The sequence below is a fragment of the Pleurodeles waltl genome, chromosome 2_2 (assembly GCF_031143425.1).
Source record: "Pleurodeles waltl isolate 20211129_DDA chromosome 2_2, aPleWal1.hap1.20221129, whole genome shotgun sequence".
In the NCBI taxonomy this organism is placed as follows: Eukaryota; Metazoa; Chordata; class Amphibia; order Caudata; family Salamandridae; genus Pleurodeles; species Pleurodeles waltl.
Genome location: NC_090439.1, coordinates 991,298,073 through 991,311,378, shown reverse-complemented (window position 1 = coordinate 991,311,378; position 13,306 = coordinate 991,298,073). Strand labels below are relative to the sequence as shown.

At 39.2% G+C, this 13,306-nt stretch overlaps 1 protein-coding gene across 1 annotated transcript in view; it reads right to left on the bottom strand.

Moving 5' to 3' along the window:
* Window positions 1-13,306, bottom strand: part of FER1L6 (fer-1 like family member 6) — a 682,981-nt gene that overhangs the window by 355,582 nt on the left and 314,093 nt on the right. The window lies entirely within an intron of this gene.

Sequence of the window (13,306 nt, the reverse complement as noted above, 5' to 3'; positions counted from 1 at the left end):
CGCTTTAAAAATGGCAACGTGCCAATCCTCTCCCACATTCATAGCACTCTGAATTATACCCTTAATGACTCTATTGAACCTTTCTACGGCGCCATTTCCACTGGGATTATACAGAGATGTGGTTTTATGTTCAATACCCACCCTCGAAAAATACTTCTTTGCAGCATCCGACATAAACTGCACACCATTATCACTTAGCAACTTAGAAGGAATGCCTTCTGTGAGGAAAACCTTATCCAAAAACTCCAGCACGCTTACTGTATCTGCTTTTTCTAAAATACCAATTTCTGGCCACTTGGAGAACAAATCAATGAGGACTATTACAAACTCTTGAGAGCTACCAACTGGACCTAAAAGATCGATGGCGACATATTCCCATGGTTGCCTGGGAACGAACGCTTGCTGCATAGGTGGTCTAAGGTTACACAAACTCTTGTCAGCAGAAGAACATACATGACAAGTTCTGACAAATCTTTCCACCGACTTGTCAACTCCTGGCCACCAAAACAACTCTTTAACTACTGACTTAGTTCTAACGATGCCGAAATGTCCCTCATGCCATAAATCTAAGACTACTTCTCTTAAACCTGATGGAGGAATCATTCTATCACCTCTCCAAAGAACATTGTTTACAACAGTGAGTTCGTTCCTGACCTCCCAAAAACTTCTGCATTGTTCAGGTAACAAATCCTTCTTAGGCCATCCCTCTAACGCATATTTTAAAATCAACTGTAAATTGGTGTCCACCTCCATTTCCTTCCTCCAACTATCTTCGTTAAGTGCAGGACTACCAGAATCATGTATCCAACTTAGGGTCAAAACTTCCCAAACATGCAGCCTTGCTTAATTCCCTTTTCACACACTCAAACTCCTGATTACATGCTTCATTCCACATGAATGAAGAGTTCTTTTTAAGCAAAGATCTTAAATTGTAGACCTTACTTGCAAAGTTCGGAATAAATTTGGCACAAAACTCCGCCATGCCCAAAAAAGATCTTACTTCGTCCTTAGACACAGGAGGAGACACCCCAATTATAGCATTCACCAAAGAAGCTTTAGGTTTAACACCCTCACCACATATCTCATGTCCCAAATATTCCACACTCCTCTTTGCTAATTTGCACTTACTCAGTTCAACAGTCAACCCCTTATTACCCAACACATCCAACACATGTTCCAACCGCTCATCATGCATGCCCTTATCCTTTCCAAAAATTAAAATGTCATCTTGGAAGCACATAACTCCTTTGATTTTCCGAAAAAGTTTGTGCATAAGATGTTGAAAAACAGCTGCTGCAGACGCAAGACCAAAGGGCATCCTCTTGTATTGGAAGCATCCAAAAGGTGTGATGAAGGCTGTTAAACCTTTGGAGTCCTCCGATAAGGAAATCTGATGGTATGCAGAAGACAAGTCTATAGTGGAAAACCAACAAGCTCCCTCCAGACTAGAAACCATTTCCGTGATTTTGGGTAAAGGAAAACGATCAATCAGAATATTATTATTTAAATATCTTAAGTCCACACATAAACGGATTTTTCCATTACTACGCCGAGCTATAACTACAGGCGAAATCCATTCCGAACTCTCAATTGGTTCAATCACATCCATTGAAATTAATTTGTCCAGCTCCCTGGAAACTTCTTCTCTGATCATAATTGGTACAGTTCTGACTTTATGAATTTTTGGTACAGCTTCCCTCTTTAATATGATTCTATGTTAGAAACCGGTAAGTTTTCCCAAGCACTTATTAAATACTTTTGGAAATTTGGTTTCCATCAAGGAGGTCAAAGAGTAGTCTTCGTCGTTCACCATTAAAACCTTGTCTTTACCATTTGGATCCAGAATCATCTGTAATTGTCCTTGATCTTTCCAACCTAGAACAGACGTTCCTTTTTTGGCCACATATAATTTGCCTCTTGCACTCCTATTCTTGAATGAGAAAACCAACCACCTAAAACCTAACAAGTTTATTTTTTCTCCTGTATAACTTTCCGGCTGAATGTCAGGTGGGGAAAGCTGCTTGCCAATTTTATCCACGAAAGATTTGTTCCACACATCTTCATTCACGATTGTGAATGGTGAACCAGAGTCTGCATACATTGTGACAGGTACTCCACCAATTTCCATGTCACATATGGGTTTTTCCTTAGTGTTAACCTCCATAATATTAAGAATGAAATTCTTATCCTCATCCATTCCTCTGGGATCCATTTCCACTGTGTCACATTTTACAACGTTTTCACCTTCATATATATATTTGACTATTTTCTTTTTAGATTTACAGACTTTTGCAAAATGGCCCACCACTCCACATTTGTTGCACTTCGATTTTAATGCTGGACACGACTTGGAGTGAGCTAAGTGGTCTTTGTTATCACATCTGTAACACCTTCTTTCAGTTTCCCCACTCTGTAAGATTTTTCCAGGTTTCCGATTGGTCACTTTATAAACACTATCCTCATTTTTTCCAGTAGATTTTAATTCGGACAAACATCTTTCAGAGATCTCTGCTTTCCTTACTATGGCAAAAATTTCTTCCAGAGGAGAATCACCATTTATCCAAGTCTCTCTTGAATAGATTGATTGCTGCAGTGCATGACAATTTGATCTCTAATAAGTTCATCATGAATTGTCCCAAATTTACAGTCTAGGGCCAATTTCTTTAAGTCTTCAACATAATCATCCACTGGCTCATTTTTTTCTTGTTTCCTTTGGAAAAATTTATAACGAACGATTCCCATACAGACTTTTGGAGCAAAATACTTATCAAGATCAAGCATCGCAGCATTAAAAGCACAAACATCGCCACTTACAGGGTTTTTAGACATCTTACTATATGTTTTCAGGCCCATAGGACCCAAAGAATGCAACAGAATTCTCTTTTTCTGTTCTGCAGACATCTTGTTATCAACATCGATAGCACCTAAATAATTTAAAAAATAGTCCTTCCACTCTTGCCACTTAATGGGTGGAGAATTACCCATGGCCCAAAATGCTTGTGGGGGAACAATTGTAAAGTTAGCTTGAGCCATATCCGAGGCAAATGTCAGTAATACAAATTGCACGAATATTAATTGCTCTTCCCTTCCCGGACCTGTTATTACTTCCTTCTTCACAGAAGATATATTTTCTTCTATTTTCTTTTTATACTTGTTTTACAATCAAGTCCAGCTTCAATTATACTTTTTCCCTTTAATTAAGATCAAAAATAGCTCTGTAAATGCTGCCATGTTTCTATTTTGACCAAAATGTATACAGAATCCGCCTCCGTGCTCCACGAATCCTTTTCTTTTATATATATATTTTTTTTATGAAAGGCTAGCGTCTCCGTCACTAGGGAGACGCTAGCAAACGCCGCGTCAGTCTCCTTAGCGTTTTGGTTGCCAAGGCAAAATACAGCGGATGCGGCGTCAGTCCTTGAAAATGCACACGCAGCGTCTGTTGAAAACAGACGCTCGTGCTGGACTCGCGCCTCGTAAGCGCCTGACACCAACGGCCGGTGTTTTGAAACGGCCGTAGGTTAAGAACAAAACCAAAAAAAAATACAATACAATATTATTAATGAGAAAAACACCTACGGAAGTCCCACGCCGGAGGTCAGGCAGCAAGGCAGTAAAGCGAGTTTGAAGAGTCAAAACAAAAAAACGATCCGGACTGGAAAAAAAATAAAAAAATACAACGGAGGTTCGAAGCAACCGGCTCCCTCGTCGCCAAATTGTGGTAAACACGAAGCGTTGAACGCCAAGTAAGGAGCAACTTTTATTTTAAGTAAAAGCGTAAGGAACAGGTCCGTTCAGGGAATACACCAGGCTCAACTGACTTCAGGAGACTGCACGTAATAGAATGTGGAATCTCCCTAGGTCAGCAAAGCGAGCATTCCAGTACAGTACACACTACAGGTATGTGGTTGTCAATACATACTGAACCATGCTGAAGGCTTCAATCACCTAACTGACTCCAGATGCAAGAGGCACGATGAAACAAGTTATGATCCAGTAAACAATGGCGAGAAGGACTAGATTTAATCTCTAATAGCATTAGAACAAGAACATGCTAAACCGTAGTGCAAAGAAAACCAGCGTGAATCACAAGATTAACAAGGAAAAAAATACTCCTCTGAAAGGATGGATACATTGATGCTCTTTGCTCATGACACATTTTTCTACATGGCTACATAGTCTCCTAGTCCACTTTTTATTTCAATCCATAGTGCCTTGTGATTCATACTTCCATGTTTTTTAGCACCTAGGGTGTGAGTTGAGACACTAAGTTGGAAAACAATGCTGCTTCAGAAGTCAAATCTTTTAAATGTAAATTTGTATTACCTTTTGCTCACATTGCACAATTGCCACAAAAACTAGAACACATTTTAGGTATTCACTAGATACCCTTATTTTGTATATCTTCCCTCAGCTCATGTCTAAACAGTACAAATATACCACGGATTATTACTATTTTCCATGTACAGTGCCCTCCACATCCACAATATTACCCTCTGATAATGACTTCTATGTAATTTGCATGCCCCACCGAAAGGAGGTCGAAACACGTTGGTGGTATTAAGCAAGGCGGAGGTAAACTGTGTTGCCTCCTTCTGCTGGCACACACTCTGCAAACTTCAGAAGAGCTTCATATGGATCCCAGCAGACTGTTGCAGGACAGTCACCCACGCCTTAGTCACGAGCAAGCTCGACTACGGCAACGCCCTCGACGTCGGCACCTCAACTAGGAACATCAAAAAACGTAAACTCATCCAGAAAGCTGCCTCCAAATTCATTCTGGACCTCCTTTGCCGAGAACACATCTCTCAACTCCTGAGGACCCTCCACTGGCTACCGGTCGAGAAGCGAATCACCTTCAGGCTTCTCACCCACACGTACTAGGCCATACACAACGCAAGACCAGCCTACCTGAACCACTGCGTCTCCTTCCACATCCCCCGCCAGACCCCTCTGCTCCACCCAGATGGCCCTGGCCACTGTCCCTCGCATCCACAAAACCACCGCCAGAGGACGATCTTTCACCTACACTGCAGCAAAGAACTGGAACAACCTCCCCCTGCACCTCAGACAAAGCCGTCACTCACCATCTTCAGGAAGAACCTCAAGACGTGGTTCTACAGATGAGGCCCCTCTCCTCCCTCCAGCGCCTTGAGACCCTCATGGGTGAGTAGCCGCGCTTTACAAATACTGATTGATTGATTGATTGATTGATATTTGTTTAACACAGAACATTTCCCTTATGAATCTAATAGAAAGGCCACATGAGTTATTGGTTTTGGGAAAATTCCGTAAAGCAAAACATCCAGTGCTGGGACCCTATTGACTGCACTGATATAAACAACCAGAAACAAGGGCTTCAAGAGTCCCGTATTTCTGTGATTTATTTTTGCAGGAAACTGAGTTTTCATGTATGTATTTATATGATGTATATTTATTGCCAGTCGGTTGAATAATAGCTTTTGGAGTTGTACTGCCTATATTAGTTGTTTGTTAGGTTTTTCAATATGTTTGCCTTCTAACTTGCTTTGTTATGTTGTTGAAATATGCTTAAGCTCAAGGTTTGAGTACTGTGCTTATAATCAATTGCCAAATATTATTTTAACACTAAGATAAATGCATGTATGAACAGGTATTGAATTCCTTCGCATGTTAAATATTTGTAGTTTAATCTATGGCTTCTGAAGGTCCTTATCTACTTTTGTAAACTGGGCCGGACAGGAAATAGTCAACACAAAACGCCCTTCTGCCCCGCATGCTTAGGCATATAATGAGAGACAGTATCACCAGGAGGCTCCTATATTTTACAGCACAGTAACCACTGCTGTTCCTTATTATAACAAACAGCACCTGGAATACACTGTTGAACTAGACAAGGTCTGGTATAGAATGACAAAGGGTTCCTCCGAATATAGCGCAACATGCAGGTTGTTGGAGCAGGGCTTTTGCGGTGACTGATTATGTGAGGGAGGGCACCCCTGTTGCCTTTTTCCTCTTAGCTCCTTCCTTGTTTCGATGATCCGGAAATGGGCCTGAACCCCAAGAGGAAAGCTGGTTGGGCAGTAACAGGAAACAGGAATGTGCGCCAAAAAAAGGTGCCAACTAAAAAGTGACTTCCATTACTAAATTGTGATTCCTGACTTTTCAAGACACACTCGTTGTCCAGTTACCAATCGAAGACGTTGTAGGAATAGAAGTGGAAGATTGTGCATTTTTATAACACATTCTGATCGATGCCATGCGTGTGTGTATCCCCAAGGACGTGTATGAAGCTGATCAACAAAGACTACACTGTAAAAGCGCATTGGGACAGTAAAATTGTCTCAATTGGTACAGGCTTTAAATAAAAGGCAAGAGAGTAATTTAGGGGATTCGCCGGTACCGAGTGCTCCATGAACCTTTGCAGTACACTGTGCACTTTCAAACAAATTGGCACCATGGCATTGGTCAAACTGCAAAGACATTTGTACAAGGGGGTTTCATGTTCTCTCCCACATGATGTTTATGCACGATCATCGTAAATGATGCAAATCAGAGCCCTTTCCCCACAGTAGTCCACTATAATCTCTGCTATTGCCATTCACAATAGCTCATACCTCCAGAGGGAGCACCCCAAGTATCCCTATCAGCACGGAGCACATTGTCCACGTGCACGATAGGACTGATATCAGCATATACCTTTCCAGCATAACCAGGATTATTTTGCAAATCCAGGTATCAGCAGGTAATTTCTGTCATGCAACAGAGCACAAACTACCACCGATTTTAAAACATAATAATAGTTTAACAAGATATTATGGCTCAGAGTACCTAACGCTCCAAGTAACATGCAGCACTGGATTCCACAAAGCCCCAGCAAAGCCCATATTATTAACCAGTTTCCAAGTTGAAACCTATTGCACATATTTTCTTCGTCACTACAGTAGTATAGTCTGGCACATAGTGGCCCTGTTTTCACAGTTCTACAGTAAAAAGAATGTGCTCGGTTCTTAAATACTGAAGTCATTTACATATTTGATCACTTTCATTCTGCTACACTTTTGCAAATGTTACAAGTGATGCATCTTTTTTTTCATGTTGCACAGTGATGAAGTGATGCACATACTTGTCCAGTTTTCAGTATGTGATAGCATTAATGCCCCTTCCTAGACTATCCACAAAGACAGGGATTACAATTTGTACAACTGTTCCAGACAGAGAAGGATGATGCTAGAGTAAAATGGGTGTTCCTATGGCTAGCAATGGAGAGGCTAGAAGAAAATACTTGGCTTCTGAAGCAGCATTGGGTTCCAGCTTTGCTTCATCAAAGGCCTTCACCATCGAGTGTGTTGCACTCCAGGTTTGCACATTATCATTGAGTCTCTTCACTAAATATCTGTATCCCTTCATTAGGAAAATCAAGGAGCACCGACCACCATTTCTTACTTGCGTTTTTGACAGAAAATGTTCCCTGGCTTGCTTTGGAGACCATGCTCCTGCCTTAAGTTCCCTGCAGTGAGTTTCTGGGAGTTTTTGATTTTTGCCTCCGCAAATGCAACAATCGCGCAACTATCACAGCTTTCTGTGGCACAGAATTAGACCTTTATGCTGTCTAGAGGGGTACACCGTGCGCAACTTCCTTTACGGAGTGGGACCACCATTGCCGTGTAGAGATGGCAGCAAAACACTGCAGTGGCAGGACTGGTCTGTTTACCTGTCCTCTTGCTTTTATGTTTTTCTGTCTCCTGTGAACAGATCCCAGGGACATGGATAACACACATGTGGATTTTTTACACATGTGCAGTACAATGTGCGTGGAACGAGCATACTGCATGCGATTATGGCAACCTAGGAATCCATTTTAATTTCCTGCACTAGATTCCCAGAGACCCCAAAAGAGGAAAGTGAATTTCAGGGCTCCCCCAAGCACTTCGTGAGATCATTTGGTGTGGAACAGAAGCCAGTATATGGACAAAAAGAGGCAGAAGGCCCTGTGTAGTGTAGCAAAAACCCATTCCTGCTTCATTCTTCCCCAGGAGTGTTACTTCCAAGATGTTAAAAGATGGTTAAGAGTGAAATCCTCTTACTCTTTCTTGCCTTTGCTTTATGTTTCCCCTGACAGAAACTCCCAACTCCACCCCATATTCTTGTTGGCACTGTAATACAAAGCTTAGGGCTGGATCAATCTGGGAGGAAAACACAGAAGACAAGAACTGCCTAAAAGCAGTCTCATAGTTGGACTTGTAGAATACACAAACTCTGTCTGAAAAATTGGTATAAGGTGGACCTCTCTACCATAATGTGGGGTCCACCACCACCTAAAATAAAGCAAGCCTGTGATATACTGTATTATGGTTTTGTATGATATAAGGGCATTCTTTAGTCTATAATGTTGTAAAGTATTCTGTAATCTTGTCATGTTCTATGGGGTGCATCTTCTAGGTGCAGTTCCAGGATCTGCATCTCTACTTTGTAGGGCATTTGTCTGTCTGGCAGTTAAGTCGGGATCACAGAGCTAGAAGGACCCTGGTCGATAGGCTCTACACTTTGACTTGTTCTTCAAATCAAAAGGATTCTTTCTACATCTACTTGCCTGTATTATTTGGGAATCAGCTTCAACAAAGTTCTGATTGGCCCAAAGATCTGGAGGAAGAAAATTCTATATGGCAGCTGAGACAGAGAAAGACCAGCCTCTGAAGATAACAATATATATTAACAAGCATTTGCAATGCAACAGGTCTCGCGTTTGCTCATGTTAGAGCTGATAGCGTTGTAAACTCCCAACCCGACATTTCACCTATCGGCAAAAGTGCATTTATGTACCTAACCCGAAAAAGTACAATTAACTATTTAAAGCGTTCGACTTCTGCCAAGCGAAATCGCGCTAGTAAATTAGAGAAAAAGTAGTCCACGAGCCGGACAGAAAACAGCGAGCCTCGCATGTTTTCTGTACTTGGTCGCTGCGCTCGAGGAGGGCTAGCCACAGCAAAAGGCATGACGTATGCATGCCTTCGACTAATGAAAGCAAGCAGATTTTAATAGGCAAGCACACGAACCAATGAAAAAAACTGACGTGACGTCGACAGGGCTCTGAGCCCTTTTCTAACTACTACAGCATCTCGCTGCGATACGCATGCGCGAGCGCATGCAACGCAGGCTCGACCCTAAAAACTATAGTAGGAGTGGAGAAGATAGGATCCTGCTAAATGCATGGGCTTTGAATTCTGTTGTTCTTGATTTAGTACAACTAGATCATTTGGAAGATTCAAAGCTGGGTGATTGGGAGTTTCAAGCTGCAAATTGAGAACTTATTGCAATGCAAAGTGGCTATGTCTTTCAAGAAAGAAGGAAGGGCTACCAATGTGGAATCAGGAGGTCTGTACACCAGTATGACATATAGAGATGTAGAAAGATCAATAGCTAGAGCTTCAATTCCCTTATTAAAGAGTGTTTGAGGTATATCAATTGATAACAAATTATGTGAGATAATCTCTACTTCCTTTGCCATACTGTCTGTTCAGCCGCATATCCTCTATCTGAAGTGAACTGACTGTCTTCTGAAAGCCAAGTCTCTCTCATCATAAAAAAGTAAATTAATTTCACAGAGACAAAAAAGACTGCAATTTCAAAATAGTTTTTTATGGCAGATTGCACAGTGTATAACATTGCCTTCAGGAAAGGTACCTGTTGTGTGTAAAGTAATATATTTACAGTATCCAAATCAGGCACTGCAAATCCAAAAATCTAAAATCCTTAAGAGCAGATAGCTGTCATTCACGAAGCACTATTTGCAATATTCCAAAAGGAGAATTTCAATATATCAAACACAGCTGCAGCAATGATGAAACAGACCAAACAACGTCGAGTGACCTGATCAATAGTCTACAAGAAAGAAAATACAACACAATTTATTTAAAGTTAATTACAAATGAAAATGGAAAAACTCCTCACTCAACACTGCTACAAGCCTCAAACAAAGATAAACAGCAAAACAATATTGGACATTGTATAATCAGAAAAGCTCTAAAATGTCACTGGCATCTACTGACTAATAATCCATCCATCAACAACATTATCAATATGTATCCAGAAACGGGCGTCAGAAGAGCAAGAAGTCTAAGGCAACTTTTTAGTAAATCTGAATACTAAAAAAAAAACGACAAAACAAGAGACTTTCTCAAATAAACCAGTGGGTTTCTATCGCTGCCACAACTCCAACATATGAAAACTAGGAATCAACAAAATCAAACACTTTTAACAATTCCCTGGGCTAAAACTCCTGATCAAAGATTGGATCAATTATAACAGCACATATTTTGTGGATATCATAATCTGCCCTTGCTCCCAAATATATGTAAGCAGTACAATTTGACCCATGAAACCTCGCATCCAAGAACATTATAGAAACATCAACAAAATTGTAACAGGTCTACCACTTACAGAACATTACAACCAGTTTCATCCCAACACCCGTACTTTTTAATTTTTTGGATTGGAACATGTAAAGGTCCATTTACATGATGGTAATCATGAACTTCAAATGAGAAGACATGAAAATTAATTGATTTTGAAATTAGATATACCACCAATAGTCTTAACAAAGATACAAAGATTCACTATTGGTTGTATAGTATATAATGTTTTTAGGTAACCGTCCAGATACTTCCTATATGCTTTAGCTTTCCTGTCTGAATGAAAGTTGTGTACAACATACACTCAAAAATACTTTATTACATCATTTTATCTTCTTTTCTTCAATAAATCATTATTTGGCTTGCAAACAATTGTCCTCCTTTTCTCCTTTGTCTTTTTTATAGGGTTCTCTATCTACTTAAATATTGTTAAAGGGTGTCTTCTTTCTTTCTCAGCTCTGGTTACATTGTCATTTTTCAGGTAGGAATTCTCCGAGACCGTTTGATTATTGCTTACTACATTCCACTGCAAAAATTTATCCAAGACTTTAATTTTAGGTTGTTCATATTCCACCCAAAATGAAAGTCACTGTAGTTAGTGTAATATAACACTTTTCTAGAATTGCAGGAAAACCAGTCATAGTAGTCATGTAAACCTATTTTCTTGTGACATACACATATATCAGCATCCAACAACCATTGGGATCCTCATGGAGTTTATATTAGATTCCTCTTTTCCATTCACTCTAGTACTGTATTATCACTGGTTAGCTTAGTTTTCCTTTGCAATATTTATCTCTCTGTATTGGAAACTTTAAGATGGCTGCCGTGCCATGCAAGAATATATCCAAGACTTTAATTTTAGGTTGTTCATACTCCACCCAAAATGAAAGTCACTGTAGTGTCATATAACACTTTTCTAGCAGTGCAGGAAAACCAGTCATAGTAGTCATGTAAACCTATTTTCTTGTGACATACACATATATCAGCATCCAACAACCATTGGGATCCTCATGGAGTTTATATTAGATTCCTCTTTTCAATTCACTCTAGTACTGTATTATGACTGGTTAGCTTAGTTTTCCTTTGCAATATTTATCTCTATGTATTGGAAACTTTAAGATGGCTGACGTGTTCCTCTACCAGATTCTATTATCTTGTCAGTGTGCACCTCTCATTATATATTTACATAGGGCCCACACAGGTTACATGACCCTGTCCAATAAATTCTCTTTTTAATTAAGTGCCCACATTTCCAGATACTCATTTTCTCTATTTTGCTTACAATTCCCATCATTTGCCATATGCTGTTCTCTTGTACCATATGGTTACTATACCTACCAATTTTCACTTTAACAATATTTTCAACCAACACCTGCTTCTTATTAACTTTATTGTAAAAATACGTGGATACACATACTTTTTTGTTCTTGTAACCATACATTTACAACATGTCCGCAGGGTTTGCCTAGGAGGTCACATGCTTAGACACTTTGTTACTCTACCTTGACTTGTCAGCATGAATTTGCTCATTTTAATTACAATTCAATTATACTTTTTTTTTAAAATAATATTTTTTTACCAATGTTACATTGTCTTCTTTTTTGATATTTTGCGAGAAATATATTTTCTTTATGGTAACATCCTACATTCAAAGACAGCGGCTGCATTTCTCTTAGGTGGTCACATGCCTTTAACGTCCTTTAGATGCCATGGGATTCAATCTTTGTATGTTCAGTATGAGTTCATAGGACCAATACTGACGTGGAAGCCTTTCTTTGACCGCAGAGATTCTGTAGTTGAAAATTACGATCAGGTATACAAGCCGTTTCTGCCTTTGTTTAACGCAATTTGCATAATGTTTGAGCTAGTGCCTAGATAACCATGCCTTGATTCCAAATAAACCTTCCACTCACGCTTCTCTTTCTTTCCTTTCAGATTAATAGCGTCCTTTACCTATCTGGTAAGACCCTTATGAGTCATGCATCTTTTAATAATATTACTCTTCCACATTGCTTTGTAAATCATTTACTTAATTCTACTTTCTACAGATTCAATTAATTTATTCCAAAAACCAGCTGGTGTACAATTAATCGTTGGGTATGTTATCATTTTCCCCTTCCCTTTGCACTAATTATTAGGCCTCACATACAGCACATGCTTAATTCCTCTTATACATACTAGGAGGTGTATTTTCATTTCGAAACTGTGAGGGTACCTTGAATTTCACATAAAACAATTTCGATGGGTATAGCACACATTTTAATTTTGGCAGAATTATGAGATATTCTAAATTAGGAGCACGAATAGACTAACCATATTATAACAATTATAAAAGTATGGTAAAAATGAATGTATTAATAAAGCCTCAGGAGCAGAATTTTCAATTATTTTTCTCTTGTCTGTTTTATTCTTTTTCTTTTTTCAGTTATTAAATATAATGTCTGTCGATTGTCTATCATTTTTGCTTACATGTATTATTATATCTTCCCCTTTGACAACTTCAATTTGCATCAATGTTCATTTTTGTTTCAAATATGGGAATGATTGATAATTCCTTTATTGTTTGTTTCCTATTTTGTGTTGTTGATTATTTAATGTTTTTATTTTAAAAGTCTTCTAAAAAGACCAGGCCTGCGAGACAACTAGGGGGTGAAACACGTGTTGGCTGGGGTATTTTGAACATTGTTCTACTTAAAATTTACTGAGTTTGAAAAAATCTTATTATCATCTACAAGACTGAAAAATGACTGTACTCAACAATAATTACCTTACTTTTGTGCTGCAAACTGTCTACCTGAATTCACTATCCAGGTTACCAATTTCTTCAGACTCAATGCTAACAGGTCACCTTAAATTTTTGTTCTTGTTCCTCTTTTAATGAGAAGCAGCTCTCTACTTTTTACTTTTCAATT